The sequence below is a fragment of the Fukomys damarensis genome, unplaced genomic scaffold, assembly GCF_012274545.1.
Source record: "Fukomys damarensis isolate Sample0158 unplaced genomic scaffold, DMR_v1.0_HiC HiC_scaffold_1, whole genome shotgun sequence".
Lineage (NCBI taxonomy): Eukaryota > Metazoa > Chordata > Mammalia > Rodentia > Bathyergidae > Fukomys > Fukomys damarensis.
Window position 1 is genome coordinate 20,362,967 of NW_022900913.1, and position 11,549 is coordinate 20,374,515.

The 11,549-nt window shown below is 33.1% G+C and overlaps 1 pseudogene; it reads left to right on the forward strand.

The window, feature by feature from the left end:
- Positions 1-9,288: 9,288 nt before the first annotated feature.
- On the forward strand, positions 9,289-10,695 carry LOC104862082 (annotated as a pseudogene).
- Positions 10,696-11,549: the final 854 nt, after the last annotated feature.

Genomic DNA, 11,549 nt, shown 5'->3' on the forward strand with positions numbered 1-11,549 from the left:
TCCCAACACTCGTGTTTCAACAGCTTTTTCATGCCTCCATGACCTGCTTTTACCCACTCAGAAATTTGCTTTACTAATTCTCCAGGCAACTCTCAAGCCCAGCAAGTAGGCAATACAACTTTACTGCTACATGCACCTTTAACTTCTCCTAGACTATGAACAGAATTAAGCTTTCCAACATGAGTGGAAAAAAGAGAATATTCAATGCAGTTCCTTTCTGCATTGAGAAGTTCACACTTGGGGAGCAATGGCTTCATGATCTAAGCTCTGTTTTATTTATTAAACCCTTAGTTCTCAAATATCACTCTGGGAGAGGACTGTTTTTAGACTCCATTTGCAAAATGGGAAGCTAAGGTATAGGTGACAAAATTAATAAATAGAATAGAATGGAATTAATTCCAGATACTATTATTCTAGGCTTGATGCTTTTACTAAATTTTTTTGACTAAATGATTTTACTAAATACATTGAATATTATTGCATGTAAATATTTTAAATATTTGTATTATATTTCCAATTTTAAAACATCAATTAAAAGAGTTTTCAGATAGACTCAGAATAATGTATTTAAAGATATTCTGTATTTCATTATTCTGTCTTTGGCAAAATATCAAAGTTTAAAAAATCTAACTTTGATGATTTGATTTATAAATATTTAAAGAAATATTCTATATAAACATTTGATCCCAAATCTATCTACATTCTTAGACTTGCCTCTGCCTATCTTTCTACATAAATGGGCTCTCTCTGCGAGTTTCTTGGTGAATTATTTCATATGGCATAACTTTCTGCTCAATTTTACTTTTGCTATAGAATATAGCCTTATTTCCACCCACTGTTTTACATTCCCATTCATTTATCTTCTGAACTAAATGTTCTAGGTAAGAAGCTAAGGAATGTATTGATTATTGTTAAACTTGCTATTTAGTTTTGGTGTCCTGGATATTTGACATGAGGAATTTATTTTCCACTTTTCAAGAAAAGTGCCCAATGACAAGCATCACGTCTATGAGTGATTTGTATCTCATAATGGAGTTTGTATTAATATTTATGCTTTTATTATTATTTGTACTAATATTAATACATTTCAATTGATATTTATATAGTATGTGTATTACTATTACTTTAAACTATTTGAATAGTTACTTTAATGTAATTATTATTATTATTATTATTATTATTATTATTATTATTAATAATAATAACTAACCTATATCTATGATAAATATTTGCTTTTTTTCCCATGACCTATTCCTAATTCCTATTAATTCTATAGCCCATCTTAATTTTAATATCCGTATGTTACTTGCAATCTATTATGACTGTGATGTTATGTTGTCCACAAGAAAGTGGTCACACGTGTATTCTACTATTGGAGAAGGTGAGCTAGGTAAGTACCTGATGACTTATATTTAGGCAAAACAAGATGTTTTTGAACCAATTTACTTAAAATTTTTGGATACAGTTGCAAAATGAGACAGTGGTGTGATTGAGAACTTATAATAAAAAAAGCATAGCTTTCACATGGCTTGTTATTTTTCTTAGGACAAATAAATATTACATAAGTTAAATACATACTAAATATTTCATATGAGCATACGCATATATACACATATATTTATATACATGACTTTACATATAAACATTGTAAATAGAATAATTGATAATGGTAAAACATTTTTTATATTAGTAACAATCTTGTAGTATCACTGTTATCATTTGGAATAAATTACTATGTTCTTCCTTTAAAATTTATCAAACTTTACATTCTTTTTATATCTCTTATACCTAGGTAGAATTTCTAGTTCAGTCTTAAGCAAAAAATCAAGATAGAACATATTTTTCCTCTTCCAAAACAAAACAACTTAATAATTCAAAAATAATTATAATGGTTATCATAGGTTAGTTGAAGATTTTGCATGTATTGATAATTGTCCTAAGATTAAACTTAAAATCAATAGCTTTTGATTATTGTCTATTACTTTATAAGCATATCTTGAAATGATTGTGTAATTTATCTCCTTTCTTTGGAATCATTACAAATTCTTCAAAGACATATTAAAATAGTGGTGTATTACTTTGGATTACTGTTTATTAGCTTTAGAAACATTCTATTTAAGATTTTGCATCAATACCTGCAAATGAAATTGGCCTGTAACATTTACCTATGGATGATCTTGTAAGTTGGATGAAGGATAGTCCTTATTTTATTTAAATTTTCACAAGTTTCTCTAATTGCATTTTTTGCTTATAAGTTTAATCAAATTTATTGGTGTAACTACTGAGCTTCAATATTTTATCTGAAAAATTCCAAATAAATTGAACATGCTTAATGTTGGTGACTGTTTGTCTCCCTTCTTCATAAAATATTCTTACCCATGAGAAAACAATCATTTATGAGCTGCATATTTTAAAAAGATTACGTTGCTGAAATGTGAGAAATGGACAGTGGATCAATCTTTGGTTGAAAGTAGAAAATGAAGTAAAAAATTGTAATAATGTCCAGTTAAGTGCTTATGGTTTGGATATGGATGTCATGGCGAAAACTGACAAAAGTTGATGAAATCAGAACATAAAATTGCCATTGCATAGTGATGGATGGGAAATATTACTTGGAATACGTAAAAATAATAATATTCCTAAAGCTTTTAATTAGGAACTAGATCAATGCTTGGTTATTTCTAAACATTGAGGTAGAGAACACTGAAGAAGTGATACATTTGGGTATATAGGAATTTTAGAAATCATAAACTTATTTTCCATCATTGAATCTGAAGCTTCACCGGACATCAAGAGGAAATTTTAAATTAATTTCTGATCAAATTGTTGGTCTTAAGAGCTTTAAACTGATAGGAATTTTAGACCAAAAATATGTTGAAGTCTAAAAAGTCAGTGTCTAGAATTTGTTGAGAAATGTTGAGAACTTAATTTTGAACTTTAATTAAGTCTATCTTTCAGAGGTTGAGCATGGAAAATTGATCTGAATAAAATTGATAAAAGTATATATAGAAGGGATTTTTTCATATATTTTAGAGGAGTGAATTAAATAGAAAGTAAATCAGAAAGCACCAATCTGAGGACTAAGAAACAAATTGGTTACAGGTTAGGAAACAGGTTTAATTAGACTGAGAATAGAGCACTTGAGAGGGAGAGAGAGAGAGGGAGAGAGAGAGAGAGAGAAAGAGAATGTTTTATCTCAAACAAAACGTATCTGAGAAAACTCTTCTCCTAGTTAGGAAAAAAATATCATAAAGTGAACATTAATGATAAAATAGACAGAGTTACCAGTGGCCAAATTCTATAAGCATCTATACTGAATAGTGAAAACAACAAGCCTACCAATGTGTAAGTAAAAGTAAAATTAAAATGTAGTACTTGCAAAATAAAAAATAATGTATATCAGAATTGCTTCAAAAACTACAAATGCTCATCTTAGCTGGGCATGGTGGCGCATGCCTGTAATCCCAGCACTAGGGAGGCCGAGGCAGGAGGATCGCTGTGAGTTTGAGATGAGCCTGGGCTACATAATGAGTTCCTGGTCAGTCTCAACTACATAGTGAGACCCTGTCTCAAAAAACAAAAAACAAACAAACAAAAAAACTATAAATGCTCTTTATAAAAATAAAATATTCAAAATTTAAGAGACGAAAGTAGGTACACATACACAAAGTTAGAGATGAAAAGGGAATTGTATTCCCTGAAAGAGGAAATTAAAAGTGCCATAAAACACTTTATAAAATCTTGTGCAAGTGAATTTTAATATCTCATCAAAAGCTACAATTTCCTAGGGAAAATGTGAATTATAAAAGTGTACCTCAGGAGAAATCCAAAACCACTACAGATCTTAACAGTGGAAGAATTTGGGGCAATCATGAAAGCGCTATTCTCCAGGGCATAGCCCAAAGGGATACTTTGAGATATATTTATAGATGAAACATTTCACTCTTCCCTCAGGGAAGACGCTGCTGATATTATATAAATTCTACCAAAGTTTGGTCTTTGTGTCTCCAAGCATCTTTCAAACAACTGCACTCTTCACTTTCATGTTTCACTAGCTTTCAAAACTCTTGGTCTACTAAACAGCTTTGAAAGCCTGGGTGCCTGTCCCTGGAGCAGAGGGTAGTTTGGCTTGTGAGTCAATATAATCAAGATGATGTCTTTGTGAAGAAAAAGCGGGGAGACTATTTGTATTTTCTTAGAAATTTCTCTAAGTGGGTTCCTCACTTGTCCTGCAACCTTGCTGGACAGGCAGTGAGGGTGTGACCTGTTCCAAGCCTCCTCTCCCTCCCAAGTGGGCTTTAGCAGATAAAGTTAGGAAACTGTAACACAAACTCATGGTGCTTGGTGGGCTATGGTAATTTCCTTTTTTTCCCTCAGAACTAGTAGTTACATGTTGTTTTTCAAAATTAGGAATACCCTAGCTAGGTCATTTATGAGCTTGCACAGTGGGTAAAATTTCAAAACTTTCATAAACATTTCCACTTCTTCTATATATTTTCCTTTACCGAGAATATTCTTTCCTTGTCTCCATCTCTGACCCCTCTTTACCATCACTTTACCTGTTTACCTTTCAACCTGATGTCCACTGCCAGATATTTCATATTACAGTGCCCATGCTCCGATATGTCATATTACAGTTTATCCTAAGATTGCCTTGCAGATATATCTGTTTTGTGGATTATATTTTAATCAGTGTCAAGTTGGAAATAATTTGTTTCATTCAGTTTTATAACAATCTAACAAAATAACATAGGCAGTCATCAAAACTGGAAAATTTATTATCTAGGTATCCATAACTGTATTGGATATACCAGTTATTACAGTTGTATAACTACGACTGTTTTATCTATAATTGTAAAATTGAAAGCAATGTGTTTTCATTTCATTTTTCTGCCATTTTCCTTAGAGAAAGTTGTTATGGATTAGAGTTTATTTGAATTGTTTTCTGATCTCCTTGACTAGCTCACCCATTTTTATGAAAACATGATTTTTTAAAGTTTATAATTGTAATGAACCTTGTTATTGAAAGCTGAAGGCTTGCTTTTTGTCTCTTTATTTTTGCACCATTACTTGATATGTCAGATGAACACTAATTGAAAAAAAAAAAACAAAAAACAATCCAAGCATTTCGAGTGCTTTCCTGGAAATATTTAAAATGGCAGTTTATAAAATATATTATGAAGGAATCACGAGTCAATAAAGTGTGGAAATGATATGGTGGTATTTTAATCATAAATCAATTCTTAATATTCAAAATTGTTCATGTACACACTATGGAAGCTATTAATAGAAGATAGAAGTAGCAAGTTTCACTTAAGGCATTTTTTGTCACTACCTCACCTTTTCCAGGATTCCTTCACCTCAATGGTCCATTCAAGAGCACTAACAAAAAGATAGTGAAAACTTTAAAGAGTGGCATAGTCGGATTCACAAGAAGCTGCTCAAGAACAGCTTACCTGACTAAAATACGTAAGAGCTTGAGAACATAAAAATCCAAATATGAATTATATGGTAATCCAAGGAAAATGCTCTTTTGGGGAGAAAGCTATTTTAAAATCTGTAAAAACGGCACAGATATTATTTTAAAATCACAATTGTTTTGATATTCTTAGAGCGGTGTATGTATATATATACACATATTGTGTGTGTGTGTGTGTGTGTATATATATATATATATTATATATATATATATTAGAGAATTGCAAAAATTGATGATAGGAGAATCTCAGACTCAATAAGAAGAGCAATTCATAAGAGAGAGAAAATTACTGAAGAGATAAATGAGTATAAAGAAAAATAAAATAACAAGTACCATTTTTCTCGATGTTAATACACTCATGTGATATTACCAGAATGTTTTTCAGTTTAACATACCCAGAAGGGTTTCATGTGAGCCATCTATATATAGTCATTGAATTATAATGAATAAGGTAATTTTACAGTGTACATCAGGAATGATACTTTCCTGGAACTCCAGAAGGACATTTTTACTATTGCATTGCTTTAATGATTGTAAAACACTATATACTCCTGCATTACACAAAGAAACTGCTGGCTACAGGATAAGATTGAGAGATTTAGTTGTTTTCAAACAAAAGCTTTATCTTTTTTGTGTGCTCTCAGAAACTTGTTCTCACAGACTTAAAATTATTGGTCTCAAAGGCGCTGGCTTTTTAAAAATCTCATCTTTCCTCTCAGTTTTCTTAACTATTAAGCAATGGTGACTTCTTCTAATGACCAAGGTTTAGAGATTATTTTTTTTCTGTCTAGAAGTATGTAATTCTCCCACTTTCCATTTTAATATTTGAGGAAAATCATACTAAAGAATGCAAATGTATTTATAAATATATCAGAATATATTTGATCTTTATTGTTGAAATGGTGTTCTTTAATATGGCTGCTTTAAATTCAACTTTTCTATTTATTTTAAAAGACAATATAACTTTAATATTTGTTCCTGTTTATAAAATATTTTGCTTATCCCCAGAAAAAGGCATACATTGAACTTATGAAAGTCTGTTTTTATGTTTGATTAACTCCAGCATTTCCTGTGTTTATTATGAAATAAATTTATCAAAGCAAGAATTTAAAAAAGTGATCACATATTAAAATACTGATGCTTCAAGTCTTTTGGTTTTCTTTCCCCCAAAGTAACAGCAATTTGTTCACATTGCAGTGAGGTACTCTCTGAGGACCCTCACTTTACACAATATGTATGTGGCTTGTTCAATGAAAAATCAATGTATACACAGCAACTCTAACAAGCTGTTATCAACATTTTACAGAGCCTAAAATCAAGCTGAAAGGTGGCCTCTTGAAGCTTAAGGGAAAGTACACCCTTTAAATTTGCCAGTCATTCCCTCTCGATGGACACAAAGGCAAAGAATGTCCTTTAAAAATGTGTGCTCTCCTCTGCACTCTATAAAAAAAATGGGTTTTGGGTTAGAAGTAAATATTGAAAGAGTAAGACAATGCTTTTGACTCAATTCTTCAACAAAATATGATAAATGAACATACATTTCAAAATAGGTCATGAAAATTGAGATACTGATGCATCCCTAACGTACCATAATTGACCCTGATGGTAAAGGAACTTCTCTATTCAAAGAAGAAGGTGGCAATTAAGGTTTCTCTATTTTAAATTGATTCTGTGTAAAATATTTTAATCTATTTTTAATGATTAAATATCTTCTTTGTTATAGGCATTTTAAATACATTGAATTATTTAATCTTAACACTATTTAAGCAAACAAGGCTTCGTTAGCCTAATTTTAGGACTGAAGAAAATATGAATTACAAAAGTCAACTGACTTTTCAAGGTCACATATGTAAAAAGTGACAGAAAGCATGCTACATTCTGCTGCAGTTCTTCAGAGGCATAGACTATTATCCTGACATTCCTGTGCTTCTAAGTACTGTATCTTGACGCAATCTCTTATAGTTTTGAGTAGTTATAATTGATTTAAAAACAGAAACACAGAAGAGTGTAATAAAACTGTCTTAAGTATTACATCATTTAAGTTATTTTAAAAGTACGTGTTAGGAGCTGTACATGGGGTGCATGCCTGTAATCACAGCACTGAGAGAGCCCGAGGCCAGATGATTACAGTGTCCAACACAGCCTGGGCTACTTAGGGATTGAGCAAGACCCACTCTCAAGTTTTAATAGAAGAAAAAGATGAAAAGGAACTGAAGATGTACCTGAATGCAAAGGCCCTTGGATCAATACCCAGTGCCACAAATAAAACAAAACAGAACAAAGATACTAGTGTAGTCTTGAATAATTTTCTTACCAAGATTAATGTTTACAGAAAAAGTTATTGATCTTTTAATAATTGACAATGTTGTATAAAAATAATATACCATATCCTAGTTTAATCTAATGCCCTGCTCTTAAAAAACAAGAAAAGAAAATATATCTTTGGAGTGGAAAGAAGATGATAGAATTAAAGTTTTCTATATAATTTAAGTGCACAGATTTCTGTGCCCTCACCTTGAAAATTTGTGGATGATTTTCTGAAAGAAAGAAAGAAAAAAAGCCATGTAAGAAGAAAGAAAAAGACAGGTAAGCATGGCTTATTAAGAAAATGTTATCTTAGGGTCAGGAACCCTGTTTTCAAGATTTGTAATGTTAAAATAGGAACTTTAGTGAGATAAAACAGATTATTTGTTAATAGCATATCATAACTGTGTGCAGGGAAAGCTATAACTGTATAAACTCTATGATTTTTCTACACAGAAAGAATTTTAAAGACATTGGTAACTTTCAAACATGTTCTAATCTTATTTATTAGCAAAGAGATTGAAATAAAGAGAAATAGGGGAAACCTATATCTAAGACGTTGAGATACAGCTTTTCTCAATTTTAGCTCCATATATTTTGGGCAATAAATGAATCAGGATGAATGATGAAGGCAATAAGTTAAGATGTTTTATTGAATTAGGAAGCAAATACATACCTGATGTTTGTTATAATTATCGTGGAGACTATAACTGAAGGAATAATTGAATGTCACTCTCAAAGATCTCACAAATTCAGGTGTTTTAGTAAAACAGGATGGCATATGAAATGAGATTTTGAAGTTCAGGAAGAAGGCTTTAAATGACAAAATTAAGGAAAGTCTTTGTATATAAATGAAACAATAAACAAAAGCAGAGTGTAAGGCAGATAGTTCCATGATTTTATAACACATATAAGTGCTTTCCTTCCTTCTTGCTCTATGAGAATTTCTATATATCCTATCTGTATTATTCAAATTCATATCAGTGTCACAAAATATCTGAGACAGTTGTTATTAAAGAGAAAAAATACTATGTGGCTTATGCTTCTAGAGGATCCAGTTAAAAAATCAAGCAGCTGTAATGATTTAGGCCCCTAAATATAAGAGTAAATTACTCACGTTGAAAGGCAGAACACAACTGAGAGATTAGGCCTCCATACTTTTCTTTGAAGGTTCTTTTCAATGACTTAAGAACTTCATGCTAAGCCACATTTACTAAAGGATATTAGGACTTCCAAATACCATGAATCAAGATATCAAACCTCTAACATTTGGTCTTTGAAGTCACCATTCAGACCACTGTCTGTGATTCGTGAGCTTCAAAAGTTTTTCTCTGTCTCATAATGCAAAACACATCTGTTCTACCTCCCAAAGATCCAAACTCAATAGCTCTAGTATTTCACACATTCTTAATGAAAAGCATCTCCAAAGACACACACACACACACACACACACACACACACACACACTCAAAAATTAGCCCCTACACTCCCTCTCCTCCGGCAAGATGGTGGAGTACCACCTGACCACACACATCACACACTTTTTGAACCAGCACCTGGTCTTCCCGCTCCTGGAGTTTCTCTCTGTGAAGAAGATATATAATGAGAAATAATTATTACAAGGTAAGTTGGATTTTTTAGTGATACCAACATGGTTGACTTTGCAATGGATATGTACAAAAACTTTTATTCTGATGACATATCCCATGCTTTGAGATAAAAAAGAACCACAGTTTTTGCACAACTGAAACAACTTCAGGTAAAAGCAGAATTAATTGTGAAAACGTTTGAAGATCCAGAAACTGCTAGGCAAATGCAGTCAACCAGGGACTGTCGGATGCTATTTGGCTACCTGGCAGATAAGCATGGGTATAGACAAGCATATTTAGATAACACTCTCCAAGTTTGCAAAATTCCAGTTTGAGTGTGGAAATTACTCAGAAGCAGCAGAATACCTATGCTTTTTTAGAGTATTGGTTCCAGCAATTGATAGAAATGCATCAAGTTCCCTCTGGAGAAGACTGGGCTCTGAAATATTAATGCAGAATTGGGATGCAGCCATGGAAGACCTTACCCGCTTCAAAGAGACCAGAGACAACAATTCTGGAAGTTCTCCACTCCAGTCCCTTCAGCAGCTAACATGGCTCATCCACTGATCTCTCCGTTTTCTTCAACCACCCTAAAGGTCGAGATGCTACTACTGATCTCTTCCCTTACCAGCCACAGTGTTTTAATGCAATTCAGACAATGTGTCCACATATTCTCCGCTATCTGACCATGGCAGTCTTAACACATAAAGATGTTCCAAAGCGCCGGCAGGTGCTAAAAGATCTAGTAAAAGTTATTTAACAGGAGTCTTACACATATAAGGACCCAAATGCAGAATTTGTTGAATGCTTATATGTTAACTTTGACTTTGACGGGGCTCAGAAGAAGCCGAGGGAATGGAAATCAGTGTTTGTTAATGACTTCTTCTTGGTGGCCTGCCTTGAGGATTTCATTGAAAATGCTCATCTCTTCGTGTTTGAAACTTTTTGTCACATCCACCAGTGTATCAGCATCAACATGCTGGCAGATAAACTGAGCATAACTCCAGAAGAAGCAGAAAGGTGGATTGTGAATTTGATTAGAAATGCGAGGCTGAATGCCAAGATTGATTCTAAATTAGGTCACGTGGTCATGGGTAACAATGCACTCTCACCCTATTAGCAAGTGATTGAAAAGACTAAAAAACTCTCTTTTAGAAGCCAGATGTCAGCTATGAATATTGAAAGAAACTTAATCAGAATAGTAGGTCACAGGCTCCTAATTGGGCAACCCAAGATTCTGCCTTCTACCGAGGAACCATAAATAAAACTTGGGAAAAATATGAGACAATAAAACCATTATATGAAAGGGAATATACATGTTAAAACCAATTAATGTTTAGTGTAAGTTTTGAAGAATTTGAATAAAATTGGCTGAGGCTCATTTAAAAAAATGAAGCCCTATAAAAATAATTACATACTTCTTAGAGACTATGATGAGATTATATAGGGTAAGTATTCCTATCTAAAAAGAGAGGGAGAGGAGCATGCAAGAGATAGATTAAAAAAAAAGACTGAAAATTAAAATTAAATCCAAAAACTCCATGTCCAAGATCATAGACACCTTGCGATAGAATGTGGGCTCCCAAGAAATCAGGCTGTCCTATTTTGTGATTTTGCTGGCTCATAAGGCCAATCTCTATGGCTGAATCTGCACTTTGCCTGCAGCTTTCCTTCATGTTGTGTGGTGTTCACTTTTGCGGGGTGGTAGTGATGGATATGCTTAAACATTTCTATGGTCTCCATTACAATGCCATTCCTATGATCCAGTATACGTCAGGGGATACCTGCAGGTGTTCTGAGTTGTAAGTCACTGTTAAGGCCCTCAGTCTTTTCCTTTGAAACCTCAGTGGAAGCCAGAATGACTCCATACTCAGGAACTCTTCATACTTGAATAAATGCCTTCACAAGAGTCACTGCACAGTCTGCAGCAGGCGGAAGTATAACTGAAATCACTATAACCAGGGCTAGAATGGCCTTGGAGTATCACGATGACTCTCTTATTCACTTTCTTCATCGAGGAGACCAAAAGCAAGAAAGATGTATTTTACCTTATGGTTATAGACCATGATTGGCTTGCTCCAAGGTACAAACAAACTGCATGGCAGAAGGGGCTGGGCAGAGGAAAGCTACTCAAATTGTGGGGGCCAATAAGCAGAGAAACGGGATAAGCCAGGGAA